The sequence below is a fragment of the Salvelinus sp. IW2-2015 genome, unplaced genomic scaffold, assembly GCF_002910315.2.
Source record: "Salvelinus sp. IW2-2015 unplaced genomic scaffold, ASM291031v2 Un_scaffold2318, whole genome shotgun sequence".
Lineage (NCBI taxonomy): Eukaryota > Metazoa > Chordata > Actinopteri > Salmoniformes > Salmonidae > Salvelinus > Salvelinus sp. IW2-2015.
In genome coordinates, this window is record NW_019943644.1 from 54,907 (window position 1) to 68,048 (window position 13,142).

The 13,142-nt window shown below is 39.3% G+C and overlaps 1 protein-coding gene across 3 annotated transcripts in view; it reads right to left on the minus strand.

Moving 5' to 3' along the window:
• The window catches only part of LOC112073606 (cell adhesion molecule CEACAM6-like), a 53,948-nt gene extending 42,858 nt beyond the window's left edge, over window positions 1-11,090 (minus strand). The window contains exon 1 of one of the 3 annotated variants that reach the window (XM_070440219.1): window positions 10,979-11,088. The gene's annotated coding sequence lies outside the window, so the exon portion shown is untranslated. Of the gene's footprint in view, window positions 1-10,978 lie in introns of all 3 variants that reach the window. The other 2 variants (XM_070440221.1, XM_070440220.1) reach the window with 2 other exon arrangements.
• Between the last annotated feature and the right edge of the window lie 2,052 nt (window positions 11,091-13,142).

Below are 13,142 nucleotides of genomic sequence, written 5' to 3' on the forward strand. Positions count from 1 at the left end.
CTTTGTTTTACAAAATGTAGGCCCGAAGACATAATGGGCATTCTAAAATTACAGTTCAGAACAATCACTGTAGGCTGTACCTTAGTTAAGCACCGTCCTACACCTGTAGGCTACTACCTCATTAAGCATCCGTCCTACACTGTAGGCTGTCACCTCATTAATGCACCGTCCCTACACTGTAGCTGTACTCTCTATTGTAAGCACCGTCTACACTGTATGGCCTTTTTGCGATGTTTTTTTTGGTTGCATCCGACCGGCCCTGATTTTCCCACGTATCACGGATCGTTTTTTTTGTCTGGTCATGACCAAATCTGAACCAATCATACGACGTCGGTGCGCTTGGTTTGAATTTTGCTCCAGTCTGGACCAGCTTTCACTTGGCCCAAACACAGACGTAACATAAAATCAACGTATTGTTCATCTTGTCATTTCAGAACCTATAAGTGAAACCTAACCTTCAACGTCTGAAAAATAAGTATTTTAGAAACCAGAGAGTAACACCCGCATCCTACTTAACACTTTACAAAAACACGCTGAAAATAAAACAAGACTCCCTACCAGAGCAGCACACAACTGTGCACCAACCAACAGCTCCACACAGAAGCAGAAGAGGCTTATTTCCTCCTTCCTGACTGCTGATTGTGCCTCTTGAAAGTGGCAGCGCACGTGAAGCTCTGTGCAGAATACACCACAACAGTATACTGTAAAAATGGATAAACAGGCTACATGAGACTAGTATATGGAAAAAGCTACCATAAGCACTATATGGGAATACACAGGCTACATTAGACTATATTATATGGAAACAGCTAACATCGACTATATATGGATAAACAGGTACCATTAGCACTATATGGGATAACAGGCTACATTAGACTATATATGGATAACAGTACATTAGGACTATATTATGGATAACAGGCTACATTAGAAATATATGGATAAACAGGCTACATCTAGACTATATATGGAAACAGCTACAGAGACTATATATGGATAACAAGGCTACATTAGACATATTATGGATAACAGGCTACATTAGACAATATATGGATAACAGGCTACATCAGAACTATATAGTAAACAGCTACATTAGACATATATGGATAACAGGCTACATTAGACTATATATGGATAACAGGCTACATTAGACTATATATGGAAAACAGGCTACACTAGACTATATATGGATAACAGGCTTGACATTTAGACTATATATTGGAATAACAGGCTACATTTAGACATACGGATAACAGGCTACATTAGACATATACCAGTATATGGATCAAAGCAGCAACTATACAGCAGGCTATGTGATGATGATACTGATTCCTCTGCTAACTAATGCTACTACCAGCACTGTACACAAGGTCAACAGTGTAACATAATATGATAGTGGCATGTTGTACTACTACAGACATCAGTGTTTGTGTGATAAAATGGACTTGTCAAGTAGACAGTGTTTGTTTTCACCATTCTATCTGATAATTCCAGTTTTTAATTTGATATTAGCCACATATTGAGGACATTATTAGTTAGGAGGCTCCAGTAATGTTGAGATGCCAGTAGGGCAGCTCCAGTCTAGAACACTGGAACCTTCAGTAGCACTTTGATGCAGCCTGATGAGAGTAAATTGAATGTGTTTGTAGAATAGAATACATGACATCATGTAACTGACCAAATGTAAATGGAACTTGACCTGTTCCATGTAGAACTCAGAGGACAAGGCAACACATTCTAAGATATTATAAACATTCCATATAGAATAGTCAACATATTGTTAACATGGTTCTGTATTTAAATAAAGTGGAAATGGGGGACATTGTCACTTCCTGACCTTTTTCCCTTTGTTTTGTATTTTGTTTAGTATGTGAGTATGGGCGTGAGTTGGGGGCATTCTATGTTATTGTTTCTATGTTAGTTCATTGTTATTTAGCCTGTTATGGTTCTCAATCAGGGGCAGGTGTTTTTACGTTTCTCTGATTGAGAACCATATTAAGGTAGGTTGATCACACTGTTTGTGTGATTGTCTCCGTGTCAGTAATTTTCACAACCTTCATCAAGATGACAGTCCATAACATCAGGCTTATAATACACTTATGTTTTGGTTCGTTAATGTGCATATTTAGAGCTGAAATCAGTGGTTATACATTGTGCTAACGTAGCATCTTTTCCAGAACGTCTATATTTTTTTCTGACTCTCACATATCTGACCAAATAACCTATTTATAAACATAATAAAAAATACATGTTGATAGGAAAAAATACCTAGTTCTTAATGCAATCCGCATGTTAGAATTCTAAAAATAACTCATTACGACATAAAGCTTAACGTTATTTCTCGAGACAGTGCCCAAAACCTGGCGCAAAACTAATATACACAGTTCGACAATATATGAATAGCATCATAAAATGGGTCCTACTTTTGATGAGCTCATCAGAATGTTGACAAGAGTCCTTGTCAAGAACAATCGTTGTTTGAATTAGAACGTCCTTTTCCCTCTTGAATTAGCAAGCACACTAGCCAAGTGGCGCAAAGCTCTCCATCCCAACCAAACACAGACAACGCAACACGCCTAACGTCCCGAAAAAATTCAATAATCTAAATAAAACTATATTGAAAAAACATACTTTACGATATATTTGTCACATGTATCAAATAAAATCAAAGCCGGAGATAGTAGTCGCCTATAACGACAGCTTTTCAGAAGCAATTCCAGGTCCATCCTCGCGCCTTCCAGAAAAACAGGAAATTGGTGACACGTCTTCCAAGAGATTTATTCCACCTCAGACCAAGATAATCACCCAATTTACTTCTCTCACTGCCTCTTACATTAGGAAGGTGTATGACGTGCATTGTATACTAATAACATATCAGCCCATTTATAGGCAGCCCTAGAACAGAGCCTCGTTTTCAGACTTTCCACTTCCTGGTCAGAATTTTGCCAAATGAGTTCTGTTTTTACTCACAGATATATATTCAAACGGTGTTAGAAACTAGAGAGTGTTTTCTATCCAATAGTTAATAATAATATTGCATATTTACGAGGCAAGAATTGAGTACGAGGCGTTAAATTGGGCATGATTTCCCCAAAGTGAAAACAGAGCCCTCCCTTCCTCAACAGTTTTAAAGGTAGGCGTTCACACTGTTTGTGGTGGGTATGTTTCCTTCAGTGTTTGTACCACACCGGACTGTTCGTTTGTTTAGTCTGTTACCTGTCGTGCTTCTTCGTTATATGTAATTCACATGTTCAGGTCTGTTAACGTCGTTTGTGTTGTGTATAGTTGTCAGTGTTCTTCGTTCGTCGTTAAAATAAATCAAACCAGTATTTCCACAAGCTCGTTTTGTCCGACGAGAGTAAAACAATCATACAGACATTTTGTCAATTTAAAATGTAGGCCATTTTAATACAGAACCCTCCCTTCTCTGACTTACTTTCTGATCTCATGCATGTTAATGTCTTACAACTTCCTTTCCTTCCTCTTTTTCAGCTACTTTTTCCTGAATACTTCAAATACAGTGGGCAAAAAAGTATTAGTCAGCCACCAATTTGTGCAATTCTCCCAACTTAAAAAGATGAGCAGAGCCTGAATTTCATCATAGGTACACTTCAACTATGACAGACAAAATGAGAAAAGAATCCAGAAAATCACATTGTAGGATTTTTATGAATTTATTTGCAAATTATGGTGGAAAATAAGTATTTGGTCACCTACAAACAAGCAAGATTTCTGGCTCTCACAGACCTGTAACTCTTCTTCTTAAGACGCTCCTCTGTCCTCCACTCGTTACCGTATTAAAATGGCACCTGTTTGAACTTGTTATCAGTATAAAAGACACCTGTCCACAACCTCAAACATCACACTCCAAACTCCACTATGGCCAAGACAAAGAGCTGTCAAAGAACACCAGAAACAAAATGTAGACCTGCACCAGCTGGGAAGACTGAAATCTGCAATAGTAAGCAGCTTGTTTGAAAAATCAACTGGTGGAGCAATTATAGGAAATGGAAGACATACAAGACCACTGATAATCTCCCTCGATCTGGGCCCACGCAAGATCTCACCCCGTGGGTCGAAATGATCACAAGAACGGTGAGCAAAAATCCAGAACCACACGGGGACCTAGCGAATGACCTGCAGAGAGCTGGGACCAAAGTAACAAAGCCTACCATCAGTAACACACTACGCCGCCAAGGACTCAAATCCTGCAGTGCCAGACGTTCCCCCTGCTTAAGCCAGTACATGTCCAGGCCCGTCTAAGTTTGCTAGAGATTTGGATGATCCAGAAGAAGATTGGAAAATGTCATATGTCAGATGAAAAACCAAAATAAACTTTTTGGTAAACTCAACTCGTCGTGTTTGAGGACAAAGAATGCTGAGTTGCATCCAAAGAACACCCTACCTACACCCGGAGTGTGTTTGGATCATTGTCATGCTGAAAGACCCACCACGTTTCATCTTCAATGCCCTTGCTGATGGAAGAGGTTTCACTCAAAATCTCACATACATCTCACGATACATGGCCCCATTCAGAACTAGCAGTTCCCACTCACTACCAGTAAATTGACTCACTGTACAAGACCTCTCCCCTTCACTTCACTCTGTTCAGTACTCTTGACAATATCTTGAAATATAGTTTTGGTTATTAGTTGTATTATAAGTCATATACTTGAAGGTATGTATCATTTTACTTGTTATGTTTTGAGCTGTGTTTGGTTGTTACATCAGGCCAGTATTCATAAAGTGTCTCAGTTAGGAGTGTTGATCTACATATGATGAGATGATTAACCAGGGTAAAAAAGACATGCAGACAAACATTGTAACAACGTGCGGTTGTGTGTGTGTGGGTGTGGTGGGTCTTTTTACCCTGGTTAATCATCTCATCACTATGTAGATCAACACTCTACACTGAGACACTTTATGAATACTGCCCTGATGTAACAACCAAAACACAGCTCAAAACATAACAAGTAAAAATGATACAAATACTTCAGTATATGACTTATAACAAACTAATAACCCAAAACTATATTCAAGATATGTCAAGATACTACAGAGTGAATGAAGGGAGAGGTCTTGTACAGTGAGTCAATTTACTGGTAGTGAGTGGGAACTGCTAGTTCTGAATGGTGCCATGTATCGTGAGTGTATCGTGAGATTTTAGTTGAAAAACCCTCCGTCCATCAGCAAGGCATTGAAGATGAAACGTGGCTGCGTACTTCAGCATACCAATATCTCCCAAACAACACCTCCCGGTTAGCGGACTTAGAGGTGTTCTTTGATCTGGCAACTCCAGCCATCTTTTCCCCAAACACGACTCAGTTAGTTTACCAGAAAAGTTATATTTTGTTTCATCTGACCATATACATTTCCCAAATCTTCTTCTGAATCTCCAAAATGCTCTCTAGCAAACTTCAGACGGGCCTGGAACATTAACTGGCCTTACAGCAGGGGACAACGTCTGGCGACTGCAGGATTTGAGTCCTTGACGGCGTAGTGTGTTACTGATGTAGCTTTGTTAGTTTGTCCCAGCTCTCTGCAGCGTCATGTCGCTAGTCCCCCGTTTCTGGATTTTGCTCACGGTTCTTGTTGATTTCATTTCGACCCCACGGAGAGATGAGTCTTGCGTGAGCCCCAAGATCCAGGGAGATTATCAGTGTCTTGTATGTCATCTCGCATTTCCTAAAATTGCTCCCACAGTTTTTCTTCAAACCAAGCTCTACCTTATTTGCAGATTCAGTCTTCCCAGCCTGTGCAGGTCTACATTTGTGTTCTGGTGTTCTTTGACAGCTCTTTTGGTCTGCCATAAGTGTGAGTTTGGAGTTGTGACTGTGTGAGTTGTGACAGGTGTCTTTTTTATACTGATAACAAGTTCAAACACGGTGCCATTAATACAGTAACGAGTGAGACACGTAGGAGCGTCCTTTAAAGAAGAAGTTACAGGTCTGTGAGAAGCCAAAATCTTGCTTGTTTTTTAAGGTTGCCAAAATACTTATTTGTCACCAAATTTGCAAATTAAATCTCATAAAAAAATCCTACAATGTGATTTTCTGGAATTCTTTTTCTCATTTTGTCTGTCATAGTTGAAGTGTACCTATGATGAAATTTACAGGCCCTCTCTCATCTTTTTAAGATGGGAGGAGAACTTGCAACAATCTGGTAGGCTGACTAAATACTTTTTTTGCCCCACTGCTATTTGAAGACTTCAGGACAAAGAGCTGAAAAAAGACGCAAGGACGAAGGACATCTGGAAACTATTAACCATGTGCATGCCTCGCATCTAAACCAGTAAGTCGAGAGAAGGAGTTACTGCTATTAAAATAGCGGCCCTACATTTCTAAAATTGACCAAAAATGTCTGTATCGAGTTCTACTCCTCGTCGGACCAAAACGCAGCTTGTGAGAATACATGTTGTATTATTTTTAACGAAGACGAAACGAAGAAGCACTGAACGAAACTATCACAACAAACGACGTTAACAACCTGAACATGTGAACTTACATATAACGAAGAACGCACGAAACAAGTACAGACTAAACAACACGAAACAGTCCGGCTGTCGTTACAACCACTGACACGGAAGACAAGCACCCACAAACAAACAGTGTAACCCTACCTTAAAAACGCTTGTTGAGACAGAGGCCCCGCTGTTTTTCACTTGGGGCGAATTTTATTACATGCCCAATTTTAAACGGCCTCGTACCTTCAATTCTGCTCGTACATATGCAATTATTTATTACTATTGGATAGAAAAACACCCTCTCTCGAGTGTTCTAAAAACCGTTTGAAATTATATCTGTGCAGTAAAACAGAAACTCCGATTTGGCACAAACTCGCTGACCAGGAAGCTGGAAAGTTCTGAAAAACTCTTTCTAGGCCTCTATTAAATGGGCATGATATGTATTAGTATTACATGCACGTCATACCACCTTCCCCTACATGTCGAAAGGCAGTGAGAGAAGAAATTGGGTATATCTTGTTCTAAGTGGAATGTAAATCCTCTTGGAATGACGTGTCACCCATTTTCTGTTTTCTTTGGGATAAAGCGCGAATGGACCTGGAATTGCCCTTCTGAAAAAGCTGTCGTATAGGTCACTTACTATACTACCTGGCGCTTTGATTTTATTTGAATTACAGTGACAATTATCATCGTAAAGTATGTTTTTCAATATTAGTTTTATTAGATTATTGAATTTTTTTCCGGGACGTTAGGCGTTTGCTTGTCTGTGTTTGTTGGCATGGAGAGCTTTGCGCCACTTGGCTAGTGTCTGTGCTAATTTGCAAGAGGGAAAAAAGGAGCGTGTCGTAATTGGTGCGCTAAACAACGATTTGTCTTGACAAAAGACCGTCTTGTACAACTTCTAGGAAAAGCTCATCAAAATAGACCTCTTATATCTATTCATTTTATAGTCTGTCGAACTGTGTACTGATTAGTTTGCGCCCAGGTTTTGGGACTGTCTCATGAATAAACGTAAGCCGGGGTATGTCGTTAATGAATTATGTAGAGTATTCTGAACACTGCGATTGCATAAGAATAGATGATCCTATCATGTCCTAACAACATGTATTTTTTATTTCATGTTAAAATAGTTATGTTGGTCAGAGAATATGTGGATATGTTCAGAAAAATATCGGACGTTCTGGGCGAAAAAAATCTACGTAACAATGTATAACCACTGATTCAGCTCTAAAATATGCACATAAGCGAAACAAACATAAGTGTATGTATAACCTGATGTCAGTATAGGACTGTCATCTGATGCGAAGGTTTAGTGAAAATTACTGGACACGGCGAAGACAATTCAACCCACAAACAAACAGTGGATCAACCTTACCTTAATATGCGTTCTCAATCAGAGGAAACGTTTAAAACACCGTGCCCCTGATTGAAACCATACAGGCTAATAACAATAACCTAAACATAGAAAACACATAACGATAGAATGCCCACCCCAACTCACGCCCATTACTCACCATACTTAAACAAATACAAAACAAGGAAAACAGTCAGGAGACGTGACAAGTCCCCCATTTCCACTTTCATTTAAATACAGAACCATGTTAACAATATGTTGACTATTCTATATGGAATGTTTATAATATCTTAGAATGTGTTGCCTTGTCCCTCTGAGTTCTACATGGAACAGGTCAAAGTTCCATTTACATTTGGTCAGTTACATGATGTCATGTATTCTATTCTACAAACACATTCAATTTACATTTCTCATCAGCTGCATCAAAGTGCTACTGAAGGTTCCAGTGTTCTAGACTAGAGCTGCACCTACTGGCATCTCAACATTACTGCAGCCTCCTAATAATAATGTCCTCAATAATGTTGGACTAATGACAACATTACAAACTGACATTACATCAGATAGAATGGTGAAACACAACACTGTCTACTTGACAAGGTCACATTTTATCACACAAACACTGATGTCTGTAGTAGTACAACATGCCACTATCATATTATGTTACACTGTTGACCCTTGTGTACAGTGCTGGTAGTAGCATTAGTTAGCAGAGGAATCAGTATCATCATCACCATAGCCTGCTGTATTGACTGCTGTTGTCCATATACTGTATAGTCTAATGTAGCCTGTTATCCATAGTCTAATGTAGCCTGTTTTCCATATATAGTATAATGTCGCCTGTTATCCATATATAGTCTAGTGTAGCCTGTTTTCCATATATAGTCTAATGTAGCCTGTTATCCATATATAGTCTAGTGTAGCCTGTTATCCATAGTCTAATGTAGCCTGTTTTCCATATATAGTCTAATGTAGCCTGTTATCCATAGTCTAATGTAGCCTGTTATCCATATATAGTTTAATGTAGCCTGTTTCCATATATAGTCTAATGTAGCCTGTTATCCATATACAGTCTAATGTTGTGGTGTATTCTGCACAGAGCCTTCACCGTGCGCTGCCACTTTAAGAGCACATCAGCAGTCAGGAAGGAGGAAATAAAGCTCTTCTGGCTCTCTGTGTGGAGCTGTTGGTTGGTGCACAGTGTGTGCTGCTCTGTAGGAGTCTTGTTTATTTTCAGCGTGCTTTGTTGTAAAGTGTTAAGTCGATCGCCGGTGTTACCTCTCTGGTTTTAAAATACTTATTTTTCCAGACGTTGAAGTTAGGTTCACTTTAGGTTCTGAATGAAAGATGAAAATACGTGATTTATGTACGTCTGTGTTTGGGCCAAATGAAAGCTGGTCCAGACTGGGCAAAATCTCAACCAACCACCGACGTCTATGATTGGTTCAGATTTGGTCCTGACCAGACCAAAAACCAACGTCCGTGAACGTGGAAATCAGGGCCGGTCCGGAATGCACCAAAAAAAACATCCAAAAGCCTACAGTGTAGGACGGTGCTTAATGAGGTACAGCCTACAGTGTAGGACGGTGCTTAATGAGGTACAGCCTACAGTGTAGGACGGTGCTTAATGAGGTATAGCCTACAGTGTAGGACGGTGCTTAATGAGGTACAGCCTACAGTGTTGTCTGAAATGTAATTTTAGGAATGCCCATCTATGTTGTCGGCCTACCATTTGTAAAACACCAAAGAAGACTGCCAGTTCGGACATGACCAAAAAAGATGTCCAAAAGACGTCGGCCTGTGCTTACGGGGGTGTTTTCTACCATGTCGGCCCACAATGGAATTTCATGAATGACCATCCATTTGGTAGGTCCACCGTTTGTAAAACAGGCTGTTTCATCAACTTTATTAGCTCTGATTCCTGTGACTAATCAATTTGGCTAGTTAAGGCTCTCTAAGTGATCAGCTACCCAAACTGTTTACAGGGAGTGATTTATTGCCTGCAGCCTATTTGCAATGTGCAGAAATATGTTTTTTCTCTCATACTATGATCAGCTTAGTAAACATTGAAGGATACAAACTTGAACACATGATCATGACAATTTAGCCCACGGGATGAATCTCTGGACAGAGCGCAGCTGACTAGCCTGGTTGTCCAGACCATATGTCAATTTACTTTGACCTGTCCTGTTTTAGAATATGTTTTCTGTGTTGTTGGATATGGGTCTTGGTCAGGTTTCGCTCAGAAAATGCTGCCCTCGTCATCTGCCGCCATATGGCCTAATCCAGATGCAGGCCGGCCTTGTGTCTCATGTTAATGAACTACTCTAAAACACACCCACCAATCACGTGTCCTCATGTTAAACTACTCCTAACACAACACACCATCACTGTGGTCTCTTTGTTAAAATACTCCTAACACAACACAACATCATGTGTCTCATGTGTAATACTACTCCTAAACACAACCACCCATCACTGTGTCTCTTGTTAAAACTGCTCCTAAACACAACCCAGCATCACTGTGTCTCTTGTTAAAACTACTCTAAAGCTCTTACGAAGCATCAACTCAATCACTCTTACTCTTACTGTCACTGCTGTTGCTCTGAGAGCTCTTAAAATAGCATGCTAAAGTCGTCATGTGAAACAACATGTACAATGTACTTCCCATCTTTGGAGCACACAAATAGCTCAGTATTTGTCAAGGGTGCCAATGATTTGTGGTCGTGACTGTATATCTAACAATCAGATGATATGTCAAAATACAGTGTATACACACACACACACGCACCACCACACACGCACACATACACACACACAGTTATACTGTGACCCTGTTATACTTTGACAGTGGAACATGACCCTATTGAATGGAGATCTGGGTATTCCTGGTGACAACAAGCAGTCCGCAGGATCATTATTCTCCAAAGTGTATAGAGTAGCAGGTGCTGACTGGGATTCAGTTTAGCCTTTTAGATCATAATTATACGGGACCGTCTGAGACACTTGTTAAGGTGACAGGCGAAGGCCCGTGAATGTAACCACGCAAAAGCAGCAGCTTCAGAAATTAACCAACAAGTACAAAGATACAGTAAGTCATGTGATGTTTGGCTTAAAACATCAAAACAAAAACTATATTTCAAGATATCGTCAAGTGTACTTACAGAGTGAAGTGAAGGAGAGAGGTCTTGAACAGTTAGTCAACTTACTGTCACTGCGTGGAAACAAGAAGTAGTCTACTGTAAGTGTTAGTAGAAGCAGGCGTAGCCTAAGTGTGAGTTCTGTGGTTGATACATTTTAAAGTAGCCTAGTCAGGGCATTAACATGCAGGAACAGCATGTCACATAAAGGATGTTACTGTATCTAAATAGAAAATGTGCTAAAGTCAGAATACTGTAGTTGCATTTTTTTATTTGAGGAGTGGGGCTACATGTTTTACAAGAGACAAAATGTGACCCTTTCCCATCACTCTTCATCAGCTGGTACGGAAGGTTCCAGAACAGATGAAAGGGGAGTATCTTTGGTACCAGTGTTCTAGACTAGAGCTCTCCCTACTGACATCTCAACATTACTGCAGCTTCCAGGCTTCATATGTCCCCACTTGTCTGATGAAAATATCTCAAATACAAGGTAGAAAATGTCAAAAATATATATAGAATAAAACAGTCACGCACATAAAAGTACTGTTATTGGGACTTATGTTGAACTGGCGTTTGAATTGAGTGAATTAGTGATCTCAACTAGCTTGTTAGCTACATGAAGCTGCTGTTATTCAGTGATAAACAAGTATTTTTGTGCATCACACAGCTACTCTGAATGTACTGGATAGTGAACAATATGATGTGTTGGCGCTGAATTACAGCAAGACCCCATAGTTAGCTTGTGAGCTAGCTAGTTAGCTAATATTTAGCTATCAACATTAGCTAGCTAGATACAACAGACAACAGTGAGCTGTCATTATGCCAAGGCCAAGGCAAGCTGCTCTGAGTTTCCAGTGTGTTCTTCTGTGAAAGAGATGTCTTCAGCTCACTGATCTTCAGAACAATGGACTCAAAGTGAACCCTGACATCCATATAACTAAGTCTGTCTGTCTGTCTGGGATTATTGTGTCCTATTGTGTCCGACTGATGCGTGTTTTTTTAAATGACAATGAATAATCTTTCATGTAATTGTTTATTGCTGCTTCGTTGTTGTTATTTTATTGTCTGATCTGTTTTTTGAAGCATTTTTTAAATATATTTTTTTAATGATTTACTTAACTAACAAAGCAGTTGTTTTTATGTAAGGGCTTTTCATTAACCTGTTTGGGATAGGGCGCTATTTTCACTTTGGGAAAAAATCATGCCCAATTTAAACGGCCTCGTACTCTGATCTAGATCGTACAATATGCATATTATTATTACTATTGGATAGAAAACACTCTCAAGTTTCTAAAACCGTTTGAATTATATCTGTGAGTAAAACAGAACTCYTTTTGCAGCAAACTTCCTGTRAGGAAGTGAAAAATCTGAAATCGAGGCTCTGTTCCAGGGCCTTCCTATTAATTTGCTTGAAATCTATGGATATACATGCACTTCATACGCCTTCCACTAGTAGTCGCATTCCGCTTCGCTCCACAGGTAGTATTACATTTCATTTKATTTCATTACAGTACAACGGTTTGATTTGTATATCTTTTGCTGTTTTTTTGCGATCGCTACCTTTGCGGTGAATGAATGCGGTTGTGTGGTTGGCTATTGTGGTACGCAAATATAATGCTATATTGTGTTTTCGCTGTAAAACACTTAAAAAATCTGAAATATTGACTGGATTCACAAGATGTTTATCTTTCACTTGAGGTACACAATGTATTTTTCATAAATGTTTTATGATGAGTATTTAGGTATTTCCACGTTGCTCTCTGTAATTGTTCTAGCTGCTTTGGTGGTATTTGTGATTGTAGCTGCAATGATTTATACCTGAAATATGCACATTTTTCGAACAAAACATAGATTTATTGTATAACATGTTATAAGACTGTCATCTGATGAAGTTGTTTCTTGGTTAGTGACTAACTCTATCTCTATTTGGGGGTTTTGTGCAAGCTACCTGTGCTGTGAAAGAAATGTCTGTGCTTTTTTGTATTTGGTGGTGAGCTAACATAAATATACGTGGTGTTTTCGCTGTAAAACATTAAAAAAATCGGACATGTTGCTGGATTCACAAGATGTGTATCTTTCATTTGCTGTATTGGACTTGTTAATGTGTGAAATTTTAATATTTCTCAAAAAATATTTTTTGAATTTCGCGCTCTGCCTTTTCAGTGGAATGTGGGAGGAGTTCCGCTCG